The sequence below is a fragment of the Salvelinus namaycush genome, chromosome 13 (genome assembly GCF_016432855.1).
Source record: "Salvelinus namaycush isolate Seneca chromosome 13, SaNama_1.0, whole genome shotgun sequence".
Lineage (NCBI taxonomy): Eukaryota > Metazoa > Chordata > Actinopteri > Salmoniformes > Salmonidae > Salvelinus > Salvelinus namaycush.
In genome coordinates this window covers 39,058,656-39,068,254 of record NC_052319.1, presented here as the reverse complement: position 1 = coordinate 39,068,254, position 9,599 = coordinate 39,058,656, and the positions used below count along the sequence as shown (strand labels likewise).

At 46.1% G+C, this 9,599-nt stretch overlaps 1 pseudogene; it reads left to right on the top strand.

Annotated features, from left to right (window-relative positions):
• The first annotated feature begins 5,478 nt into the window (after positions 1 to 5,478).
• On the top strand, positions 5,479 to 5,632 carry LOC120058582 (annotated as a pseudogene).
• The last annotated feature ends 3,967 nt before the right edge of the window (positions 5,633 to 9,599 follow it).

Genomic DNA, 9,599 nt, shown 5'->3' with positions numbered 1-9,599 from the left:
CTGATTCACTGTTACATAGCTGTTACATAGCTGTTACATAGCTGTTACATAGCTGATTCACTGTTACATAGCTGTTACATAGCTGTTACATAGCTGTTACATAGCTGTTACATAGCTGATTCACTGTTACATAGCTGTTACATAGCTGTTACATAGCTGTTACATAGCTGTTACATAGCTGATTCACTGTTACATAGCTGTTACATAGCTGTTACATAGCTGTTACATAGCTGATTCACTGTTACATAGCTGTTACATAGCTGTTACATAGCTGTTACATAGCTGTTACATAGCTGATTCACTGTTACATAGCTGTTACATAGCTGTTACATAGCTGATTCACTGTTACATAGCTGTTACATAGCTGTTACATAGCTGATTCACTGTTACATAGCTGTTACATAGCTGTTACATAGCTGTTACAAAGCTGATTCACTGTTACATAGCTGTTACATAGCTGTTACATAGCTGATTCACTGTTACATAGCTGTTACATAGCTGATTCACTGTTACATAGCTGTTACATAGCTGTTACATAGCTGTTACAAAGCTGATTCACTGTTACATAGCTGATTCACTGTTACATAGCTGATTCACTGTTACATAGCTGTTACATAGCTGTTACATAGCTGATTCAATGTTACATAGCTGTTACATAGCTGTTACATAGCTGATTCAATGTTACATAGCTGATTCACTGTTACATAGCTGTTGCATAACTGTTACAAAGCTGTTACATAGATGTTACATAGCTGATTCACTGTTACATAGCTGATTCACTGTTACATAGCTGTTACATAGCTGTTATATAACAGTTACATAGCTGTTACATAGTCATAGACTGTAATAGCATGTATAGCTTGTACATTGATAGAATTAAATGGATACAGAAGTATGACAGAGCTCTTATGCTGTCTCCAAATGTGAGTTATTTAAATAAGCTGTGAAGGGCACAGTATAGGGCAAAGGTAAAAAAAAAAAAATGCATTAGGATATCAGTCATTGTGTTGCTAATGTCTGTTTTATTGGTTCTATGCAGTCATTGACTTGTTCTGTTGGGTTGATACTGTATGTAGTTGAGAATAGGAATGTTGTATAGTTTCCTGTCTATGGACCCCCCCCCTCCCCATCCTCTGTCATGTTGACTCCCCTATAAATTGGGGTAAATGGTACAGTCCACTCCTTTTACCCAGTGGCAGAAGGCATGAATGAACTCCGAGCACGAGGAGATGGGAGGGGGGGGTGGGGTGTAGAAGGGGAAGTGAATGTATATACTGTAACTCAGTATGTTTCTTTATGAATGGGTAGTCTGAGCGGACAATCTTATTGGTTGAGAGAAGAGCAGGGTTTCTGAATGGACAGTAGGGTTCAGTCGCCTGTGTTTAGAGCCACCTTCTGCGGTCGCCTGTGTTCAGAGTTGCCTTCTGCAGTCGCCTGTGTTTAGAGTGACCTTCTGCTGTCGCCTGTGTTTAGAGTGACCTTCTGCGGTCGCCTGTGTTTAGAGTCACCTTCTGCGGTCGCCTGTGTTTAGAGTCACCTTCTGCGGTCGCCTGTGTTTAGAGTCACCTTCTGCGGTCGCCTGTGTTTAGAGTCACCTTCTGCGGTCGCCTGTGTTTAGAGTCACCTTCTGCGGTCGCCTGTGTTTAGAGTGACCTTCTGCGGTCGCCTGTGTTTAGAGTGACCTTCTGCGGTCGCCTGTGTTTAGAGCCACCTTCTGCTGTCGCCTGTGTTTAGAGTCACCTTCTGCTGTCGCCTGTGTTTAGAGTCACCTTCTGCGGTCGCCTGTGTTTAGAGTCACCTTCTGCTGTCGCCTGTGTTTAGAGTCACCTTCTGCGGTCGCCTGTGTTTAGAGTCACCTTCTGCGGTCGCCTGTGTTTAGAGTCACCTTCTGCGGTCGCCTGTGTTTAGAGTCACCTTCTGCGGTCGCCTGTGTTTAGAGTCACCTTCTGCGGTCGCCTGCGTTTAGAGTCACCTTCTGCGGTCGCCTGTGTTTAGAGTGACCTTCTGCGGTCGCCTGTGTTTAGAGTCACCTTCTGCGGTCGCCTGTGTTTAGAGTCACCTTCTGCTGTCGCCTGTGTTTAGAGTCACCTTCTGCGGTCGCCTGTGTTTAGAGTCACCTTCTGCGGTCGCCTGTGTTTAGAGTCACCTTCTGCGGTCGCCTGCGTTTAGAGTCACCTTCTGCGGTCGCTGTGTTTAGAGTCACCTTCTGCGGTCGCCTGTGTTTAGAGCCACCTTCTGCGGTCGCTGTGTTTAGAGTGACCTTCTGCGGTCGCCTGTGTTTAGAGTCACCTTCTGCGGTCGCCTGTGTTCAGAGTCACCTTCTGCAGTCGCCTGTGTTTAGAGTGACCTTCTGCGGTCGCCTGTGTTTAGAGTCACCTTCTGCGGTCCCCTGTGTTTAAAATCAAATCAAATGTATTTGTCACATACACATAGTTAGCAGGTGTTAATGCAAGTGTAGCGAAATGCTTGTGCTTCTAGTTCCGACCATGCAGTAATATCTAACAAGTAATATAACCTAACAATTTCACAACTACTACCTTATACACACACAAGTGTAGAGGAATGAATAAGAATATGTACATAAAAATATATGAATGAGTGATGACCGAATGGCATAGGCAAGATGCAGTAGATGTTATAGAGTACAGTATATACATATGAGATGAGTAATGTAGGGTATGTAAACATATAAAAGTGGCATTATTTAAAGTGGCTAGTGGTACATTACATCAAGATGGCAAGATGCAGTAGATGGTATAGAGTACAATATATACATATGAGATGAGTAATGTCACCTTCTGCGGTCGCCTGTGTTTAGAGCCACCTTCTGCGGTCGCCTGTGTTTAGAGCCACCTTCTGCGGTCGCCTGTGTTTAGAGCCACCTTCTGCGGTCGCCTGTGTTTAGAGCCACCTTCTGCGGTCGCTGTGTTTAGAGCCACCTTCTGCTGTCGCCTGTGTTTAGAGTCAACTTCTACTGTCGCCTGTGTTTAGAGTCACCTTCTGCTGTCGCCTGTGTTTAGAGTCACCTTCTGCTGTCGCCTGTGTTTAGAGTCACCTTCTGCTGTCGCCTGTGTTTAGAGTCACCTTCTGCTGTCGCCTGTGTTTAGAGTCACCTTCTGCGGTCGCCTGTGTTTAGAGCCACCTTCTGCGGTCGCCTGTGTTTAGAGTCACCTTCTGCTGTCGCCTGTGTTTAGAGCCACCTTCTGCGGTCGCCTGTGTTTAGAGCCACCTTCTGCGGTCGCCTGTGTTTAGAGTCACCTTCTGCGGTCGCCTGTGTTTAGAGCCACCTTCTGCGGTCGCCTGTGTTTAGAGTCACCTTCTGCGGTCGCCTGTGTTTAGAGCCACCTTCTGCGGTCGCATGTGTTCAGAGCCACCTTCTGCTGTCGCCTGTGTTTAGAGCCACCTTCTGCGGTCGCCTGTGTTTAGAGTCACCTTCTGCGGTCGCCTGTGTTTAGAGCCACCTTCTGCGGTCGCCTGTGTTTAGAGCCACCTTCTGCGGTCGCCTGTGTTTAGAGCCACCTTCTGCGGTCGCCTGTGTTTAGAGCCACCTTCTGCGGTCGCCTGTGTTTAGAGCCACCTTCTGCGGTCGCCTGTGTTCAGAGCCACCTTCTGCGGTCGCCTGTGTTTAGAGTCACCTTCTGCTGTCGCCTGTGTTTAGAGTCAACTTCTACTGTCGCCTTGCCCTCCCCCAGTTACCAGCTGTTCTGAAAGTTTTGTGTGTGTGTGTGTGTGTGTGTGTGTGTGTGTGTGTGTGTGTGTGTGTGTGTGTGTGTGTGTGTGTGTGTGTGTGTGTGTGCTTATCGTGCCTGCGTGTCCGTTGTGTGTGTGTGTAGGTGTGTGTGTGTGTGCTTATCGTGCCTGCGTGTCCGTTGTGTGTGTGTGTAGGTGTGTGTGTGCTTATCATGCCTGCATGTCCGGTGTGTGTGTGTGTGTGTGTGTGTGTGTGTGTGTGTGTGTGTGTGTGTGTGTGTGTGTGTGTGTGTGTGTGTGTGTGTGTGTGTGTGCGTGTGTATGTGTGTGTGTAGGTGTGTGTGTGCTTATCGTGCCTGCATGTCCGGTGTGTGTGTGTGTGTGTGTGTGTGTGTGTGTGTGTGTGTGTGTGTGTGTGTGTGTGTGTGTGTGTGTGTGTGTGTGTGTGTGTGTGTGTGTGTGTGTGTGTGTGTGTGTGTGTGTGTGTGTGTGTGCTTATCGTGCCTGCGTGTCCGGTCTGTGTGATAGTCCTGATATTGTCGGTATGATGCATAGCCGGTATCTTGATGGTTGAGATTAGATTCTCAGGGGGAATCTGCTCTCTGTCTGATCTCTATACCTACATACTCTTACCTGTCCTACTTGGCAACGTCTCACAGATGGACATTTTGCCATGACAAAGTGTTTTGCTGGTACAGGTAGGATTTATTCATTTGATTATTGGTCATCAGTTCACCGTGCAGTGAGTGTGTTGGCGCTATCTTTGATGACGTCACTATGTGAGGCTCTTCTCACTACAGTCTTTTAAAAAAGCATGCCAAAGGGCTTCTTCTGGTGTCCCCATAGGAGAACCCTTTTAGGTTCCGGGAAGAACCCTTTTAGGTTCCGGGAAGAACCCTTTTTGATTCCAGTTTGAACCCTTTTGGTTTCCGGTAGAACCCTTTTGGGTTCCATGTAGAACTCTCTTTTTCACTCTCTATTGTTCCTTTTGGCATGACCTGACTTGGTTTTGTTTAGACAACAATAGTCACTCTATTGTTGAGTTCAGGCAGAGTTTAACTGGATAACTTAGAAGTCACAAGGGCTGCTCGCTGCATTTGGTTTGATGTACCACACTTGTGTGTGTGTTGGATGGGAGGGGCCTTCTTAAAGGTGTGTTTGTGTACTCAGGTACGATAGGTTTCAATGGTTCTCCACACACCCACCTGGCACTGTGTGTCCCTGTGCCCATATATGGCCATAGCTTTCCTTACCTGGTCCCTCTCTGAGAGTGCGTTGAATTCCAGTGAGACAGAGAGCCGGGCAGAGACGTGAAAGCGGAAGCATGTCATGGAAAGCAAGATGAATGAGCGAGGCCTGAGATCCGTGTTTGAAGAAGTGTTTTTTATCAGGTAGCTAGGACTCCCCCAGGTACATAGTATTCGGATGGGACTCGGTAATCAGTTGGTGTTATAGTGGAACTATCTTCACCCACCATTGACCACACTCACAAGAGACTGAACACTTTTCCCGGCTGATATTGCTACTATGGGAACTCTCATTAATTGTACTTTTTAAAGGAAATTGTCTGGAAATGTATGTATGGCCAGTCAGTCAGCTATTCAGGTTAGAATGAAGTCTGCTGAAAGTTTAAGGAAGGTAGAATGTGTGTCTGTCTCTGATAGAGAGTTCACCTTCTGAAAGGTGCCTGAAGGTGCCTGAAGGCGTGGCTTTACGTCGTTCATTTTTTTCAACAGGTTTTACACCAACACACCCTCTATGGATAACAATGACTACAGCAGTAGGATCATACTTACCTGGCAAGGGAGATACTGTGATCAAGAAGGCGGTTCACCCAGGGCGAGGCTCAGCCATTGCACTCCGGCTGTGCTGACCCCTGCGAATTTCCCAAATGTGGAAATCTCGATTGCATAATTTCTGGACTGTGTTCGGGCTCTCCCCTGTTAAAAAAACTAAAATAACAACAGTAGGGAAGTGTGTGCTGTTACGTCTCTATGGGGCAGTGTAAGAGGGAGAGAGAGACGGGGGAGCTGGGAACTGTATCTAAAACAATGGGAATACTCTGGGATTGGGAAGGTTGTGGGAAAAGGGATGGCAGGGACCTTTGATGTTCCATGACCTCCATGTCTCCATAGACCAGGAAATGGCTAATCGGAGCCGCTGGCTTTCCTCTCTCTGGTTGGACGGTTCCTCAGATCAGACTCTCCAGATCTGGACACGTTGAAGCTGAGAACTAGTATCTGATTGGCCGCTGCTCTGAAAGAATGACATGGTAGTTGGTGCTGAAAGAGGACCAGAGAGTGTGGTGCTGTAGACTAAGGGTTGTTTATGGATCTCTGGTTTGAAGTTCATTTAGTGGAAAAGCGACTTGTGTCTCTCAACTCTGGATGAAAAGAGCTCTCAACTCTGGATGAAAAGAGCTCTCAACTATGGATGAAAAGAGCTCTCAACTCTGGATGAAAAGAGCTCTCAACTATGGATGAAAAGAGCTCTCAACTATGGATGAAAAGAGGAAACCATAGAAATAAAGATTAATCCTACACACACCCACTGTCGTCCCAACGAACACATCTTACACACACACACATCCTACACACACACATCCTACACACACCCACTGTCGTCCAAACTAACACATCCTACACACACACACATCCTACACACACCCACTGTCGTCCCAACGAACACATCCTACACACACACACATCCTACACACACACACACATCCTACACACACCCACTGTCGTCCTAACGAACACATCCTACACACACCCACTGTCGTCCCAACGAACACATCCTACACACACACACATCCTACACACACACACACATCCTACACACACCCACTGTCGTCCTAACGAACACATCCTACACACACACACATCCTACACACACACACACATCCTACACACACCCACTGTCGTCCTAACGAACACATCCTACACACACACATCCTACACACACCCACTGTCGTCCTAACGAACACATCCTACACACACCCACTGTCGTCCCAACGAACACATCCTACACACACACACATCCTACACACACACACACATCCTACACACACACACACTGTCGTCCCAACGAACACATCCTACACACACACACATCCTACACACACACACATCCTACACACACACTGTCGTCCTAACGAACACATCCTACACACACACACATCCTACACACACACATCCTACACACACACACACATCCTACACACACCCACTGTCGTCCCAACGAACACATCCTACACACACACACATCCTACACACACACATCCTACACACACACACATCCTACACACACACATCCTACACACACACACATCCTACACACACACATCCTACACACACCCACTGTCGTCCTAACGAACACATCTTACACACACACACACATCCTACACACACCCACTGTCGTCCTAACGAACACATCCTACACACACACACATCCTACACACACACATCCTACACACACACACATCCTACCCACACACACTGTCCTCCCAACTCACCCTCACCCACTCACACATCTTTTCACCCCTTCTTTGTCATTCTTCACTATGTTTATGTAACCGGAGTGAAATGGCTAGCTAGTTAGCGGGGTGCGCGCTAATAGCGTTTCAATCGCGCTGAGACCTTGAAGTAGTTGTTCCCCTTGCTCTGCAAGAGCCGTGACTTTTGTGGAGAGATGGGTAACGATGCTTAAGAGGGTGTCAGTTGTTGATGTGTGCAGAGGGTCCCTGGTTCGAGCCCAGGTACATACTGTTACATTTATACTGTGTTCTATATAAACCTTTTTTGCCTACTGTAGGATCATGTTGGTTTTGGATGCTTGCTAGCTTTCAGGAATCTTAAAGTGTTGTAGATGTGCTAACCTACTGTATCTAAAAATCTGATGTTTTTTTGCTTTGGTCACTGGAACCTGGACTAGTGTAGGTCTGTGTGAACAGGAAAACATCTGTCTGTATGGTGTGACTGTGCTTCCATTGACCTTGTTCTGGTCAATAAGACTTGTGTCCCTCTCAACCGTACTGTTCTGGGTTTCACTGGAAATAACCGATCCCTTTAAACACACTTGACCCTTTCTGATCAGTCACACTGGCAGAATCACACGCACGCACGCACGCACGCACGCACGCACGCACGCACGCACGCACGCACGCACTCACAAACAAACAAACAAACAAACATACAAAGCATCATCAATGGATGGAAAGAAGCAGATCAGAGAGAGAGGGAGAGTGGAACATATCAGCTTACCATGTAAACTGAGTCTAACTGGTTCAGGGCTGTTGCCACACAATCATATAATACACACGTTTTCATGGGTTTGCACTACACCGTATGTCTTGGTCAAGTTATGATCACGCCTGATCTGTTGTGTTGTGGGTTAGCAAGTGTCAGAGCAGTCGTGTGTGTGAATACCAAGCCACAGCCACTAGACTGACCATGCTCTTATCAGCACTGAAGACGCCATACTCCCCTGAACGACCACTACACTACACTGGTTCCTCCATGTTGAGTTTGAGTTTGAGTTTATTTTTACAGGGACAGTGCACATTAATCAACGTTTCAGTAAAAGTGCCGGTTTTAGCCAGCCGGCTAATTTTCAACCGCAGTCCCTGGGCAGGTTATTAAAAACAATTACAATATAGACAATAGCAACATAGAACAAGACATAGCATACAGACATAGCAACATAGAACAAAAAGCAGCAAGACAAAATTCATAAAAGCAACAAAGTGTCTACGGGTGATGTTCTCTTCCTTAATTCAAAAAATGTTGTATCACTAAATTGACCCCGACCACGCTGTGTAGCTTGGGTAATTCATGGATTGATAGATTGATTGACAACCCTAGTTCTGTAGTGCTGTCCTCTCCTCTCTCTCTCTCTCTCTCAATCCTCCATTTCTCGCTTTATAACCCCCCCCCCCCCCCCCCCCCCTCTGTGTGCAATGTCCCGGGTTCCTCTCAGTTCATTCATGCAGATCCAGGAAGTGCATTCCTCGACACATCCCCAGGCCGTGCTCCGTCACCCCGCCCGTCCCTGCCACCCTACCACACACAGCACTGCCCAGTAGTTTCTAGATGGCCGCGCTAGAAAGGACAGTTACAATATCATCAGAACAGATGAGCATGTGCATAAGCGATAAGTGTCATTGACTAGATAAAATACAGAAGTTTAGCCCATGTCGTTGACTAGATAAAATACTGAGAAGTTTGGCCCATGTCATTGACTAGATAAAATACTGAGAAGTTTGGCCCATGTCATTGACTAGATAAAATACTGAGAAGTTTGGCCCATGTCATTGACTAGATAAAATACTGAGAAGTTTGGCCCATGTCATTGACTAGATAAAATATTGAGAAGTTTGGCCCATGTCATTGACTAGATAAAATACTGAGAAGTTTGGCCCATGTCATTGACTAGATAAAATATTGAGAAGTTTGGCCCATGTCATTGACTAGATAAAATACAGTTTAGCCCATGTCGTTGACTAGATAAAATATTGAGAAGTTTGGCCCATGTCATTGACTAGATAAAATACTGAGAAGTTTGGCCCATGTCATTGACTAGATAAAATACTGAGAAGTTTGGCCCATGTCATTGACTAGATAAAATACTGAGAAGTTTGGCCCATGTCATTGACTAGATAAAATACTGAGAAGTTTGGCCCATGTCATTGACTAGATAAAATACTGAGAAGTTTGGCCCATGTCATTGACTAGATAAAATACTGAGAAGTTTGGCCCATGTCATTGACTAGATAAAATACTGAGAAGTTTGGCCCATGTCATTGACTAGATAAAATACTGAGAAGTTTGGCCCATGTCATTGACTAGATAAAATATTGAGAAGTTTGGCCCATGTCATTGACTAGATAAAAGACAGAAGTTTAGCCCATG